Below are 16,167 nucleotides of genomic sequence, written 5' to 3'. Positions count from 1 at the left end.
GAAAGAGATATGAGTAAGTGACTTGCAGGACACACAACCATTCTTGTCCTCAGAAAAGTGAAGATTTTCATGCCTGCCAATCAGGAAAAACCCAGAGACAGAAGATTTACTGGAGGGTCATAGTTGGGCCTAAGGAGGAAAAGTGAGGTGGTCCACTGCAAAGTCGCTTCGAGAAATAGCCTGAAAATGTGTAGTGTAAGCATTAAAACAAAAACTTAGTGGATGGGAGTATATTTTCATCTTTTTAAGTTGCATGATCCACAACCTCAGCCTTGTAAATACTTACTTACCCCTTTCTTCAGAGGCATGTCACAAAGAGCTAATGCCAAGAAAGAACTTGTGGCTTCTTGGCTTTGGATAAATAATACTTTATAGATAAACGTTATGTAACTAACCACTTCCCCATTGTTGTCTCTCTTATTTTAGCAGATCCATATACAATGGTGAAAACTGTCCTTATCCGTTCCATGCCTGGGGCATGGCTCTTTTAACATGATGCAACATCGCCATCTAGAGGAGAAGAGCATTTCTGCAGCTTGTCACCCAAAAAAGAACCTGCCCACTGAATCCTAGAATCACAGTTCATAACCTTGCAGGGAGCAAAGTGGCAGGGGCCTGTGGAGTAACATGAAAAGCCTTACCATTTTGGATACCCTTTGAGCTGGCAATTCTCCCTTTCAGGACTTTACTCAAAGGAATTTATTCTCAAGCTGGGGTCAACAAACCATCAGAAATCAAGAGGGAAATTACAGGCCAAATTTTCTAAAGTTTATGAAATGATCTTAAATATAAAGTAATGGATGCACCCGAAGATTTACACATTTCTTATCAGAAGGATGTTTGTAACAACAACAGAACTTAAGTAATAACAATGTCCAGCAATCCAGGCATTGTTAAATAAATTGTAGAACATATTTCATTCACTGATAATAATATTACAAAAAATATTTAATGACTTAAAAACATTTTCACAGAATACAGTGGGTGTATATGCAAGTATGTGTGTATGTGAAAAAGCCAGGTTAAAAAAATCTGGATGTCCAGATGAATGTCCATATCATCCTACTCTTGGGAGTGAGGGACAGAGAGAAGGAAAAACAGAGACAGAGAGGGAGAAGTGAGAGAGAATGAATCTGTATCAATATACAGAAAGTGATTATCTCAAATTGGTGGATTAAAAGTGATTTTTATTTTATTCTTTTACCTTTATAAACATCAAGGTTATCATTGAGGTGTTTGGGGTTTTCTAACAAAAACAAAAGTGCTAGTCTGACAAAGAGTTTATGAACACAAGTTCACGGCAACTTTTAGCATTCATCTATACCCAAAATGATACTATAGGGAAAATAATTCAATCTCTGGCATCAATGGGAATACCACACACACACACACAGTTGTACCATAATAGTTCAGAGTCTAGTAATGATAAGACCTGGTTACAGCAGAGATGAGCATGGTCCTAGCCTGCGTGACCCCATCAGATCCAGCTGTTTTAGGCTGTGGCAATATTTGGCAGCCAAAGGCTCCCTCCGCACGGCTGCTGTCCTGACTCCCATACACTACACCCAAGCAGTGTGCCCCTGACTACCCTTGTCTGAGTTGCATAGGCCTCTATTCCCTTTCCAATTCCAAGGGAAACCTTTCCTCACCATAGCTTTCTGGAAATTTGTCCACCACTGTATCCTAATTGAATACCTGAAATGGAGATATTTATTGTCCCCTATCTTTCTATGCCAGACATATTGGCCAGTCAGCAAGCAGATATGGCTTTAGTGCTTGGCAGCTCCTAAGTCATGATCAATCCATCGATCTATCCATGTAGCAGGGAAAGCCATTCTAATTGGGAAGGAACTGGCTCATGAAAAGGAGCACAGGTACTTCCCAGCACTATGATAACATTCTCAGAGCCAGCAGGGAAAATATCAAAGAGGTCAATAGCGTGGTCTACAAAGATAAAGGAATTGGTTGGATTATATCAGGCTCCAAATCCTGGAGAAGAATATACAAATTTTGCCTAAACTCTTATTCCCCTTTGTTCCTATCATTGATGCTTTTTGGCCCTTTTTAATGCTGTCATTATAACTTTTAATATCATGCTCAGTGACCTTGCATATTCCCTTTTATATTAGAAAAATTGCTAAACTTTTCATACTTACAATATAGGCGCTACAGAATTCTAACATTTGTTTTATGTATGGATGTTTCATGTTCAGAGGCTCAATCAAAGCTCTAAGCAGTGTCCCCAGTATCTAGAATGTTGAAGGAAGCTATCATGTGCTGATGGATGGTGAGTCAATGTTTTCATGTCCAGAGCTAGAAGAAAATAAAAGACCCTGGGGATGGGGATGGACTTCCTTAGTACAAACATTGCCAAAGAAGGGAAGCCTGCATTTACAGGTTACAAAATAGATAAAGTTACCAGTTGAATTGCCAATTTTTATATTAAGGGGGAGCCCTTTGTAAGACCTTCATAAATTTTAACAATCTATAAGGATTATTTGAAAGTGTCATAGACTCTACCATAGCACAATTTTATATTTACCAAAAATAGCAGAGACATTAATGAGAGGCATTCATTCAATAGGTATTCACTAAGGGCTTACTATGTACAAGGCTTGCGGTTTGACATTGAAGAAAAGGACAGACATTGGCCTTGGGATTATGGGGCTTATAGTTTATTGGAGAAGACTGATGTTTAGAATGCAGAGCTATGTGAGTTATCATATGTGGTTGCCAGGCATGCTACTTTTAGAACAGCCTTTGACTTTGTTCTGGCAGGCATCGATTCCACCTCAAAGTTGGTGCAAAGGTGGGCCATGTGACCTAAAGCCAAGCCAGTCAGCTCACTTTGTTCTTCTCTGTTTAGGGATAGGTTCAAGATAGAGCTCATGATCTAAGGAAAACAAATCAAAACTAATAAGACACAGTTCCCAAACTTTAGTTTGAGCCATCCATCAGAGAGAAGGAAGCTCTCATTTCCCACGTTCCTGAGTGAGAGAGAACAGAAGGTCGAATGCGGCAGCTCTACCTTGCCACCACAAAAGACAATGTTGGACAGTGGGGACAGCACAGAGGAAGCCTGTGGATACAGAGAGAGAAACTGACCCCTGAGATGTTGTCTTAACCCACATAAATTTCTCCTGAAACAAGCCCCACAATTTCAACATTTGTGTATCACAGGACTCAGTATTTTCCCTGTTTGGATCATATGAAAATGTCCAAATGGGTAGGTGAAGTTCAGCAGGCCATGAAGACTTACGGTCATCAGAAAAGGTTTCCCTGAAGTTTCTAGGAGTCCACAGACTATGTGGGGGAGGGGATAATAATCCCAGAAGAGGGAACAGCATACACAGGCCTAAAGGCCAACTGAGCAGGGCACCTGGGCTATCATGTTACACACTACCTGCAGCTATTTCATTCATATTTCTACTAGGAAGTGATCATTGCGTGTATACCTCACTTTTAGATGAAAAAAATATGTTTCAAAGTCCCTGAACACCCCCATCATTCTTAATGAAGGAGAAAGTATAAGAAGTCTGCGAGGTAAAGAAGGAAAACTAAAAAAGATAAAAAAGAGAAATCAAAAGCAAGTCCCACAGAAAACTTACATCTACCAGACTCCCTCTGCAGAGCTCCTTTTCCATATTCAGTAACAGGTAGACAAATACACACGTACTACACTACACTGTGCACATGTATACACATTCCAATGATGCTCTTAATAGTGGTAACAGGGACGCCTGGGGGGCTCAGTGGTTGGGCGTCGGCCTTTGATTCAGGGTGTGATCCCGGAGTTCCAGGCTCGAGTCCTGCATCCGGCTCCCTGTGAGGAGCCTGCTTCCAACTCTGCCTGTGTCCCTGCCTTCTCTCTGTGTCTCTCATGAGTAAATAAAAAAAAATATATTTTTTAAAAATAGTGGTAACTTATTATGTGTCTTTCATAGAAAGATCTAGAACCAGTGTTACTGAGGTATGGTGATGTGAGCACTTTCAGGTGCTACAATATAACCATTCTAAAAAATAATTTGAGAATACATATGAGCAGTCTTATAAATATTAACTTAATTAGATGTTGCGATTCCACTCCTAGAAATCTATAAGAAAATTGAAGAAGGCTTTATGTATATCGATGGCATCACTATTTATAAAATCAAAGAAAATAATTTAAATTTCCAACACAAAGGTAACATTATTATACTTCTAACTGAATAAATACTTTATACCAAAGGATACTTATAAAAGTCAGTAATAACAGAAGAGTGCATTTTGCTACAATGACAAGTGAAAAAAACAGGAAACAAATTTGCATGTACACCATAATCTTGACTGGAAAACAAACTATGTTCATTTCAACCTTTTTGTTGATTCACCTCTTAATTTGTAGGAATAAATGAGAAATTGATTAAACGTATTTCCCAGTGAAACTAATCTTAACTTTCCAGTATGATCAAAGTAGTCAGCTCGAGTTTCTCCTCAGTTAGCTAGGCGTTGGAGGTGGTCAGCTGCGCTGGGTGGTTTCGTTTACGTCAGGAGCCCTAATAGCTTAAGACTGATCAGCTAACCAGACAGCTCTTCCAGATCTGAGCTGGGCTGCCCACTGTGATCTGAGCAGTTGTTGATAATCGACACGATTTCTATTATCAATGTGATCACATGCACTGCTTATTGCTTAAAGTATAGTTCGTAGCTCACACTCCCATTTCTTCCCTTAAGTGTGCCTTATAGACATATCTTGCCAAGAAACTCCATCACTTATCCATTCAAGCAAAAGTTACAAATGCCTTATTTAAAAATACATTTTCTTTCTACCAGTATGTGAAATAATATGATTCACTTGGCATACAGCTCAGATATCTGGTCTATACAAAACAACTAGGCAATGTACTGTTAAGAGAGGAAAGCTGAGATGCCCGGGTGGCTTAGCAGTTTAGCACCTGCCTTCAGCCCAGGACGTGATCCTGGGGTCCCGGGATCGAGTCCCACGTCGGACTCCCTGCATGGAGCCTGCTTCTCCCCCTGCCTGTGTCTCTGCCTCTCTCTCTCTGTGTCTCTCATGAATAAATAAATAAAATCTTTTTAAAAAAATAAATAAAATTCTTTAAAAAAGAGAGAGAAGAAGCCTGTTCCAAAATTTAGAAGAAAACAAACAGGTAGTCAATTCAGTTCCCTGGTATACAAGAAGTCATTTGTGTAAGATTTATTCCTGGATGGCACTTCAGAGGGTGTTCTGTTATATCCTGGAAAAATAAGAGGGAATAATCAAGTTAAAGGTATATTTCACAAAGATAGTTTTCTACTCAGTAGAGAAAAAATTAATAATAATAATAATATTAACAGGAGAAATGCCTTAAAAGCTTAAAAATCTCTCATGGGGCACCTGGGTGGCTCAGTCAATACAGTGTCTTACTCTTGATTTCAGCCCAGGTCATGATCTCAGGGTTGTGAGATCCAGGTCAGGCTCTCTGCTTAGCCTGGAGTTGGTCTATCCTTCCTCTGCTCCTTCCCCTACTCACTTGTTCTCTCGCTCTCTTGCTTTCACTCTCTCTTAAATAAATTAAGTATATTTTTTAAATATTTTATTTATTTATTCATGAGAGACACAGAGAGAGAGAGGCAGAGACATAGGCAGAGGGAGACGTAGGCTTCATGCAGGGAGCCCGATGTGGGACTCGATCCCAGGACTCCAGGATCACTCCCTGGGCCAAAGGCTAAACCGCTGAGCCACCCAGGCATCCCTTTTTTTTTTTTTTTTTTTTTTTTTTTTTTTTTTTAAAAAGAAGCAATCTGTTTTAAAAAAAATCTCTCATAAATGCCTGGGTACAATCACCAAAAGCCTAAATCTAAAGACACATCAAGTCACTATGATGTTGAGAGGAACAATCATAAAAGCCCACCATATCCTTCCCTTGGCTGTTGGTTCTCGTGTTTCTCACACACCAGACAAAGCTAATTACTACAAAATCCAGAGGGTACAGAGTCTAGTCATTAAGTTGGTCCCAACCAGCCTGAACAGTGCCCCAATCGCTGCTGGGGTCTCAGCAGTATGGAGATTCACAACACCTCAGATCTGGCACAAAATACCACACCTTTGGGGAACGTTTAGAATCTTTGCACTTATCTACAAAATGTTTCTATTTCAAGATCTCTCCTTTCATGTCCAACTCACAGATTTTAGGTGTCTTAGGACAGGAAAAAACCATGAGGGGCACCTGGGTGGCTCAGTCGGTTAGGTATCTGCCTTCCATTCAGGTCATGATCCCAGGCCCCTGGGATGGAGCCTTGCATTGTATCTGGCTCCCTGCTGAGCAGGGAGTCTGCTTCTCCCTCTGCCGCTTGCCTTGGTTGTGCTCCCTCTATCTCTCACTCAAATAAATAAATAAAATCTTCTTAAAAAGAAAGAAAAAAAAAACCCCGAGAACATTCCACCCTATTCACAAGGTGGAGGATGGGCACAGAGATGGTGGCAAGGCAGTGATACTTACAAATGCAGTAGGGGTGCTTCCGGGGCACTTGGCTTCCTCAAAAGTCAAGATCCCTCATCTGGGTTTTACCTGGGACATGTGAGCTGCTAAGCAGGATAGCTGACCACACAGTCCCAGATGGTCATCACCTAATATAGATAATGCATTTTCTTTCTTTTTTATAACTAATTTTATATTTTCAGGGAATTTCTCTTTCAGTAAAATTCCCATATATGATCTACCCACTTTAAGGGCTCCTTCAGAACACAGCCTATGACTTTTGCCTCCCCAGCCTCCCCTCCTCTGGGTAATAGAACCTTCTCTTCATTTTGAAAAACTGCATCTCCTTCACTTTCACTCTGTTATCATTTGGAAAATTACTCTTTGCTCAAATGCCCTTCCCAACTATCCCCAACTCACTTAAAAGCTACCCTTGTTCTGGTCTTATAGCAATTCTGGAGCCATTCTAGGTTCTCGTTTCTTGAAATCCAACCATTGACTTATCCAGTGGTTGCTTCCTCTGCAAAGCACCCCTCCTGGCCTCATACCTTTCTCTCCCTTCCCCTTAGCACCCGACTCTGGGATTGCTAAAGCAATGCCCTGTTTGTTCTCATCATCATTTTTCTTCATCCCAATACATATTGCAAACTATTTTCAGATTAAGCATCTTTTAAAAATCATTTTCATCCTGTTCACATCAAGAAGCTGCGGTGACTCTCTGCCATCTGCCACGCAAGCATAAACTCCTCTCCCTGGCCTTTCAGCACCTCAAAAAAAATCTGTCAATGTTTATTTTCTATGGCTCCTTGCAGCAATGAACTTTTTGCTGCTCTTGAACCCACTGTGCTCTTTGGCAACCAGTGTGTGAACATAATGCCCCCTCTTGTTGAAACCATCCCCATCCCCTATCTTCCAGCACCACTTTTTCCTTCATCTCACAAGACCCAAGTCAAGAGTCACATCCAAAACAGCTAGTCATTGGGATTCCACAAAGTGCTAACATTTTAATATTCTTTACGTAGAATTGAAAGTATCCATCTTCCCACACTGGATCGTGAGACCCTCAAGGACTGCATCTCCATAGTTCCCATACCTGCCCCATAGGAGAAGCTTAATAGTAATAATAATAACAACAATAAGACACATTATTAACTAATATTTATATAGAACTATTTTCCAGGCATTTTCTAAGGAATTTATATGTGCGTTTAACCTTCACAATTCTATGGAGCAAGTACTATCATTCTCACCTTAAACATAAGAAAACTAAAGTTCAGAATGATTAAGTTAACCTATTTTATCACTAGTAAATAGCAGAATAGAGATTTAGACTAGGGGTTCTTGAGCCTATACTGATGAATTTATCAAGAAGCAACAAAAAAACAAGTTCTAGTTCCTAATACTAAACCTTCCATGGCTCAGTTTCTGCTCTGATTGGTCTCTTATTATTTCAAACCCTAGTGTAGTGTCCTCCTGTCTTGACTGTGGAGCAACTTGCCTTAGAAACGTGTACCTGTCAACTCTCCCATCTGTGCTAATATCCTAGACCCTGTACTCACCTTATCAGTCTGGGGCTTCCTAAAAGTGCATGCCATCCTCTGTGATGACACATATTGGTCATTCATTGCCTCCACCCCTCTTTTGTTTCATTTTCTTTTCTCTTTAGCTACCATTTATTGTATACTGTGCTATTTCCTTTATATGATTTATTGAGTGGCCCTTCCTTGGTAAAGCACTGCCTGAAATTTATTTATTTATTCATGAGAGCACCTGCCTTCGGCCCAGGGAGTGCTCCTGGAGACCCGGGATCGAGTCCCGCATCCGGTTCCCTGCATGGAGCCTGCTTCTCCCTCTGCCTATTTCTCTGCCTCTGTGTGTGTGTGTGTGTGTCTCTCATGAATAAATAAATAAATCTCCTTGTGTGTGTATACACACACACACACACACACACAAATGTATTTGCTTATTTACAGTTATATATTATATGCTATCACTCTCAGCACCTATAGCATCCTATTTTTTATTATTATGGCTTTATAATAATATTCAATGTCTGGTTCAGTAAGTATTTTCTCATGCTCCCTCTTTTCAAAATTTTATTATCCATCCCCACATTTTTATTCATTCAGAAAGATATTAGAATCATATTGCTAAGTTTTTAAAAATAGGTTTTGTGTTCCGGTTCAAGGTAGCGACTTAAGATCCGAAATTCACCTCCTCGGGTGAACACAGGATATCAACAGCTATGTGTGGAATGCCTTCCCCCGTGTGGGGGGGAGGGGTTGGGGGGGGGGAACAACAACCTAGAAACTGGCTAAGTGATTCCCAGGCATCGTATCAGATGAAGGACAGATGATCCACATAGAAACAGGTAGGAGCAGCTGGGACCCAGTCTCACCCTAAATCTCACGCCCAGGGCAACAACCCCCAGTCAGAAAGAAACTCAAAACCCAGGGCTTCTCCCTGAGGACCTAATAGTTTGAACCCCACATAGGGCACCCCCAGCTTTTAAGACCTGGACCTGGGAGATGAGCCCCCAAAATATCTCGCTTTGGAAACCAACAGGCTCCAGCCAGGAGACCCACAGGGTATAAGGCCGTGCGACAGAGCTCTTGGGGGCTTCCAAGGGGACTCGCCCGCCCCAGCGCGCGGGTCAAGGCCCCGGGCCGACCTTGCGTGGACAGGCCCACTTGCTCCTCTGGGATTCATCACAGAGGCCCACCCCGGTGTTGTGCACATGTGGGGCCCGGTGGCTCCATAAGAACCGAGCCCAGGGGCGCCTAGGTGACTCGGTTGAGCGACGGGCCCTTGGTTTCCGCTCGGGTCGTGATCTTGGGGTTCCGAGATGGAGCCCGGGGTCAGGCTCTCTGCTCCCCCGCTGCGCCCGCCCACGAGCGCCTGCCTCGGGCCCAGGGCGCGGTCCCGGCGTCCAGGATCGAGTAGGGAGCCCGCTGCTCCCTCTGCCTGTGTCTCTGCGTGTCTCTCAGGAATAAGTAAATAAAATCTTTAAACCAAAAGTAAATAAAATAAATACATCTTAAAAAAAAAACAAACAAACCACTGGCAGGAGCCCTCATTTGCTCTCCCTCTGCCTTTCTTCAGCTAGTGGGCACCACTTTTTTTCTTTGTAACTCTGGGCTTTTCCCCCATCTCCTGGCAAGTGGCCCCTCCACACCCCCCCTCTGCCGCTCTGCGGGTGGGCGCTGTCCTGGTGCTCAGGCTCCCCAGCCACCGAGCATCAGTACCACCTGGAGGGGAGCTTCTGCGCCTGTGTGGTACTGCGCTTTTGCGTCTGGTGCCCAGTGGTTGCGGCTGCCATCAGAGGACGCCTCTCCATCACCTGGCTGTGGTGGCCAGTGGGGCTTCCTCGTGTGGGTCCCACAGGACTGTGACCAATAAAGAGTCCTTAAACAGCAGCCACCTCCAGCGCCCAGCAAGAGGCAGCAGACCCAGGAGCTCATTCTGTGGAAGAGGCCTATTTGCTTTTCATCCCAGCTGCAGCCTGAGGGGCAGCCATCTAATTATACACACATTTAAGGGCTGATTTTCATCCTTTCCTGAACCGCAGCAAGTAGGTGCTGTCTTCACATGCTCCCTCTTCCTCACTCCAGAGTGCCAGTATCTCCCAGAGAAAGCTTGTACTGTCATCTGGAGTCCTGGTTTTTCAACAGCCACCCAGGGAACACCTCTAGATCACCTGGCACTGGTGGCCAGAGGGGCTTACTCTTGCTATCCCACAGGACTACATATATTTCACTGTACATATTTGCATGTTTTAAGAGCTGCTGTCTGAAAGTCTAGATTCTAATCAGCCTGAATCTAGGTCCTGAGGTCCTCCTTTTGGGAATGGTGACAGGTCTTGGCACTCTCTACACTACCGGGAGCCATTAAAAATAAAATAGGCTATTTGGACAATCACAAAAGTTTGAGAGTCAACCAAGAGCTAGGGCAGGTTTGAACAATATGTTTCATCTTTCACACAAGGCCATTCCTTCAGTACTGGGAGAGGTGGCTGTTTTATCTAATGCATAGAAACCAACACAGAGAATCAAGCAAAATAAAGAAATAGAGGAATATGTTCTAAATGAAAGAATAAGATGAAACCTTAGAGAAATACCTTAATAGACAGAGATAAATAATTTACCTGCTAAAGAGTTCAAAATAATGGTCATAAATATGCTCACAACACTTTGGAGAGCAGAGTATGAACATAGTGAGAACTTCTACAAAGAGAAAATATAAGAAAGAACCAAACAGAAGTCACAGAAGAAAATGAAAACACTAATCTGAAAAGATATACACACCCCCATGATCATTGTGGCATTATTTACAATAGGCAAGAAATGGAAGGAAGCCTATTTATTGATGGATGAATATATAAAGAAAATGTGGCATATAAACACAATGGATTATCCTTCAGCCTTGAAAAGAATGAAACTTTGCCATTTGCCACAACATTGGACCCTGAGGCCATTATGCTAAGTAAAGTAAGTAGACAAAGAAAGACAGATACCATATGATCTCACACATGGAATCTGAAAAAGAAAAAATAATAGACTCATAAATACCAGAGAACAGACTGGTAGTTGCTAGAGATGGGAGGAATGGATGAATAGGGTCAAAAGGTACTTTTTTTCCAGTTATAAAATAAATAAATCATTGGGGTGTAATATACAGCCTGGAGACTATAGTTAATAATACTGTATTATATATTTGAAGGTTACTTAGAGAGTTAGGTCTTAAAAGTTCTCAACATAAGAAAAACATTTTGTAACTATGTATGGTGACAGATGTTAACTGATCAGATGTTTTAGTGGTGATCATTTTGCAACATGTGTGCATAATTTTCATTATGCAAATACCAAACTGTTATGTTGTACACCTGAAAGAAATATAATGCTATTTGTCACATGTGCCTCAATTTAAAAAAAAAAAAAAGAATTAAATTAAATTAAATTGGTTTTCTGAAGTTCAGGCTGCTGATTGAACATGAGGAATATTTGTCTCTATTCATGCTTAATGTGCTCTGCTCTTAAGAGTATAAGACAATGCTCTGTGGAAATAAATAGCAAAAAGAAGCCATGGTACTGTGTCACAGCAGATCGAGAGCTTACAGAATATGTATTAATAATTGGTACTTGGTGCAGTGTACCTACAGTCTCCAATGTTTCGAACATGAATTAAAATTTTCCCTATGAGTATAAATAAAAGCTTATTTAAAAATCAAAAAGTATATTTTTATTAAAATTATATTTAAAAAGAAATAAAACTATTCTAAATATATAAATTAATTTGGGAAAATTGATGTTTACAGTACTCATGAACCCTGTTCAAAAATATGGCTTAGCTCTCTCACATGTCCTGGTTATATTATGATAACTCCATTACATAAGATACACTTAATAACTCCTATTATCCTAGATATTTGTGTTTTTATGGCTCTTCTGAACTATATCCTTATTCCATTGTTGTTATTTTTTTCCTAGTAGATAGTTAATAGTTAATATGAAAGCTATTTTCTTCCTTTTATTTTTAAAAGGCACTTAATTAATTCTTTATTATGACTAATGATTTGCATTATGTCTAAGAAAAAAATACCATCTAAAAATAATAATGTCTATTTTTTCCTGTACCTATACCTAGAAAGTCTAGAGCAACATTAAATAAAATAGTCAATAGTAGATATTCATAACTCATTACTGATTATTTTGAAAATGTTTCTGATCTTTAAGTACCTAATATAGACTTTTGATAGAATAATATTCATTATCATCTTCTAAAACTTTCTTCTATCGGAAGCTTAAAATATTGCATTTTCTTCTCTTGATTCACTAATATAATATAGCATAATCAAAACATCCTTATATCTCCAAACTAAAACTGAGTTTGTCCTCATACATTATTCTCTTAATTTACTTCCGTATTTGGCATTTTGACACCTACCTGTACAAATTGTTGTGTTTTTCCTTTCTGTTATATTTGACTGGATTTGTTACCAGGTTTTTCCTAGATTCAGAAGTGAACTAAAGAGTTTTTCATTTCTTTTTATGTTGTATGACAGTTGATATAATGTCTTTAAGGCTTGAAATAATTCAAACTGAAAAGAACATCTACACCCATAGCTTTTTGTTGTTGTCAATTACCTATAATCTTCAAACTTTTTTTCAAATATTTATTTTTTCAGCTTATCAATTTCATCTTGATTTTGGTTATTTATAATTTCTCATAAAATTAGCCATTTTAATTAAAATTAAAATCTAATTAGATTTTCATATTTATGGCCATACATAGCTCTTTTTTATAACTTTAAAAATCATTTATGGCGTCAGAGCACTCTTTTTAATTATTTTTGCCTATTTTTCTGAATCCAGTCTGGCAGTGATGTTTCTATTTTATGATTTTTTTCTGAGAACTAACTCCTGAATTTACTTACCAATGCTGCAAATCGTTCTGTTTTATAATTCATTAACTTCTGAATTCATATTTATTACCATTCTGCTTTCTATGTGTTTCGCTATAAAAAGAATAAATGTGATTATTTTTCTCTGAGCACATGCTCCATCATAACACATAACTTTATATATATAATGAAATATATGGTATATATTATGTATATTTATGAGATATATAGTATATATTATGTGTATTCTATATTAATAAGTATATGCGTGTATATATTCATAAATATATATACATATAAAACAAATATATATACATATATAGTATGTGTTCTTAATTTTCAAATAATCCATACTTTTTCTCTGTTAATAGAATCATTTGCTTTTATTATGTCAAGAGCATATAGGTTATTTCAGCTATGATATGTTATGCTTTCAGATTTTGTTTTCTTACTTATTTTATAATGTGTGTTGCCTAAATGGAATGTATTTTCTTTGCTTTTATATTTTTCAGTGTAAGATTCCATGCTACTATAATCCTGATATAAAATGGAAGAAAAAATCTCATTACAAATAAAGAAACAGGGGATCCCTGGATGACTCAGCGGTTTGGTGCCCGCCTTCAGCCCCGGGCATGGCCCTGGAGTCTCGAGATTGAGTCCCACATCGGGTTCCCTGCATGGGGCCTGCTTCTCCCTCTGCCTGTGTCTCTGCCTCTCTCTCTCTCTCTGAATGAATAAATAAATAGAATCTTTAAAAATAAATAAAGAAACAAAGAAACAAAATTTCAAATAAGGCTTCGACAAATCAAATTCAGAAGAGAATTAAAAGAATAGTATATTACCACCAGATAGCATTTATCTTAGGAATGTTGTGAATTGTTTATCATTAAGAAATCTATTAAATAAAAAGTTATAAACTATCAAAGCATCTTGAGAACAGATGCCCCAAAAAAGAATTAAATAAGATTCCACATACTTCCTAATGAAAACCTTCAATAAGCTAACAATAGAAAAAAAAAAAATAAGCTAACAATAGAATAAAACTAAATTTAATAAAGGCCATTAACAAGAAATGTACATAAACCTTATGCTTAGTTGTGGGATATTAAAATTATATCCACTAAATCAGAAACAAGATAAGGATGCCCATTCGTGCTATTATTAGTCAGCATTACAATGCAGGTCCAAGGAAGAATCAATAAATAAAAGTTAAAATGATCAGATTAAAAGCAATGACAATGCCATCTTTGAAGTTAATCCTATACTTAGGTAAGCCAGGTAAATCAAATGGAAAACTTTTAGAGTCAGTGAAATAACCAGATAAGATCAGCAACAACAAAAATGAACAGGTTTCCTATAACCCAACTGTGATAGATGAGTGAATTTTGTTTTTTAAAAAAGATCCAATTCACTATAGCAACAAAGCCCATGAACTAATTAGGAATAATGTTAATACAAATGTACAAACCTTAGAGAAATAAACTGTAAAACCCCACTGGAGAATATAAAAGAAAACTTGAATAAACAGAAAGACATGATTTGCAACATGATTTGCAGACATGATTTCTTGATTTGCAAATTGTCTCCTATACATAGAGGACAAGGAGAAACTAAACAAAGAGGCAGACCACTTCACGTTAGTAGGTGGCAGATTCCAAAAGTAAGGGAACTTACATATGAAGCTTGTCTTGGGCAGCCACGAGACCAGTAAATCTCCATACCCACCCACCAGAATCCTAAAAGGTTATGTATAGAGACCTAACTAGGCTCAACCATGTGGTCAGTCCAGATGGTCTCAACAGCACCTCACTCTGTCCTTGAAACAACTTCTAGCTTGGAGTGGTGGGTGGAATGCACTTTCCGAGGAGAAGAGTGGGAGTGAGGAGTCTCGAATTGTCCAGGTCCAGCTTGAGGGTCAACTGGTGGTCACATCCTCCTGAAGACCTCCTCCAACATGTCCCTGTATAGAAAGATTTGCTATTGTAAAAGGATAACTCCTCCCCAATCCATCAACACTGATCACTGATCCTAACAGCTGATTCCCAAATATTTGAGCAAAAACATATAGAATGTTTTTTAAAATCTGAAAAACAAGTGAATTACCCTACAGAATATCAAAATTTCCTTTAAATCTATGATAAGAGGTTGGAGCAATGGCACAAGAGTAGGGGACCCCATCAGTGAGACAAAAGAGAGATTTCAGGAACACACCCTGTATACACAGGAATTCAATTCAAGGTAAAGGTCATATTTCAAACAATAGAATTAGAAGGTCTTGGGTGACTCCTGGTGAAAATGCAGACTAAGCAAAGGAAGGAAAACTCACCACCACTACACACCTTACTCCCAACAATTAGAATAGCCAGATTTTTTTGTAGTTCATTCTGCATAGCCCCACTTAAAAGCAGAAAAAGAACATCTTCTGGTGCCAGAAATAAAGAACTTTATTGAGTAGGAGTTGAAGCTATGTGACTCAGAGAAATCATTGGATTTGACATATACTTAGGGATTTTTACTTTAATATCTATACCTGCTTTATGTTAAGAACCAGGAAAGGGTGGTTCTGTCAGGAAAATACTGCCTACCAACAGAACATTGCAACTCAAAAGCCCATAGTTATTGGTAAAAACCTGGTAGACCTAGGAGCCCTTCCATTTACAACATCTCACCACTGGCAAGGAGGATGGGGCAGAAACTAGGCCTTGGACACTACACTATTGGTGATGAAATCATTGATACTATTCTTTTTTACTTTTTAGATTTTTGTTTTTATTTTAGAGAGAGAGAGAAAGAGAGCATAAGCAGAGGGGGGGCAGAGGGAGATGTAGACTCCCCTCTGAGTGGGGAGCCTGATGCAGGGCTAGATCCCAGGACCCTGAGATCATGACTTGAGTCAAAGGCAGACATTTAACTAACAGTAGATTCAAAAACTCTCTAACCATGGTACAGGTCTACAAGGCTTCTTGGTTTTCCAGTTTGAGTGATAGATCTAGTTCTAATAATGGTACATTGATAATGATGAAAAGTCAAAGCAGGAATTTTATATTTCTTAGTCCTTCAGTTTCCCATAGATGTAGTCAAGCCCTATTGCTCCATCATCATGACCACCCTAGAGCACTCTAATCATGCTGCTGTGGTAGACCAGAAGGTTATCGATGAGATCAACTGAAATCTCAGCACTGAGGTTACATGACACTCATCCCAACCACATGAATGGATGAAAACCTTGCAAGTACTCCTCAGACTCCTTTGTTTCCTTTCTTCCAAAGGTGCTGTTTGCCTTCCTCAGCTTATTCATGCCGTGTG

The sequence above is a fragment of the Canis aureus genome, chromosome 9 (genome assembly GCF_053574225.1).
Source record: "Canis aureus isolate CA01 chromosome 9, VMU_Caureus_v.1.0, whole genome shotgun sequence".
NCBI classification, from domain to species: Eukaryota; Metazoa; Chordata; class Mammalia; order Carnivora; family Canidae; genus Canis; species Canis aureus.
The sequence above is the reverse complement of the archived record's forward strand: the minus strand, read 5'-3'. Positions refer to the sequence as shown.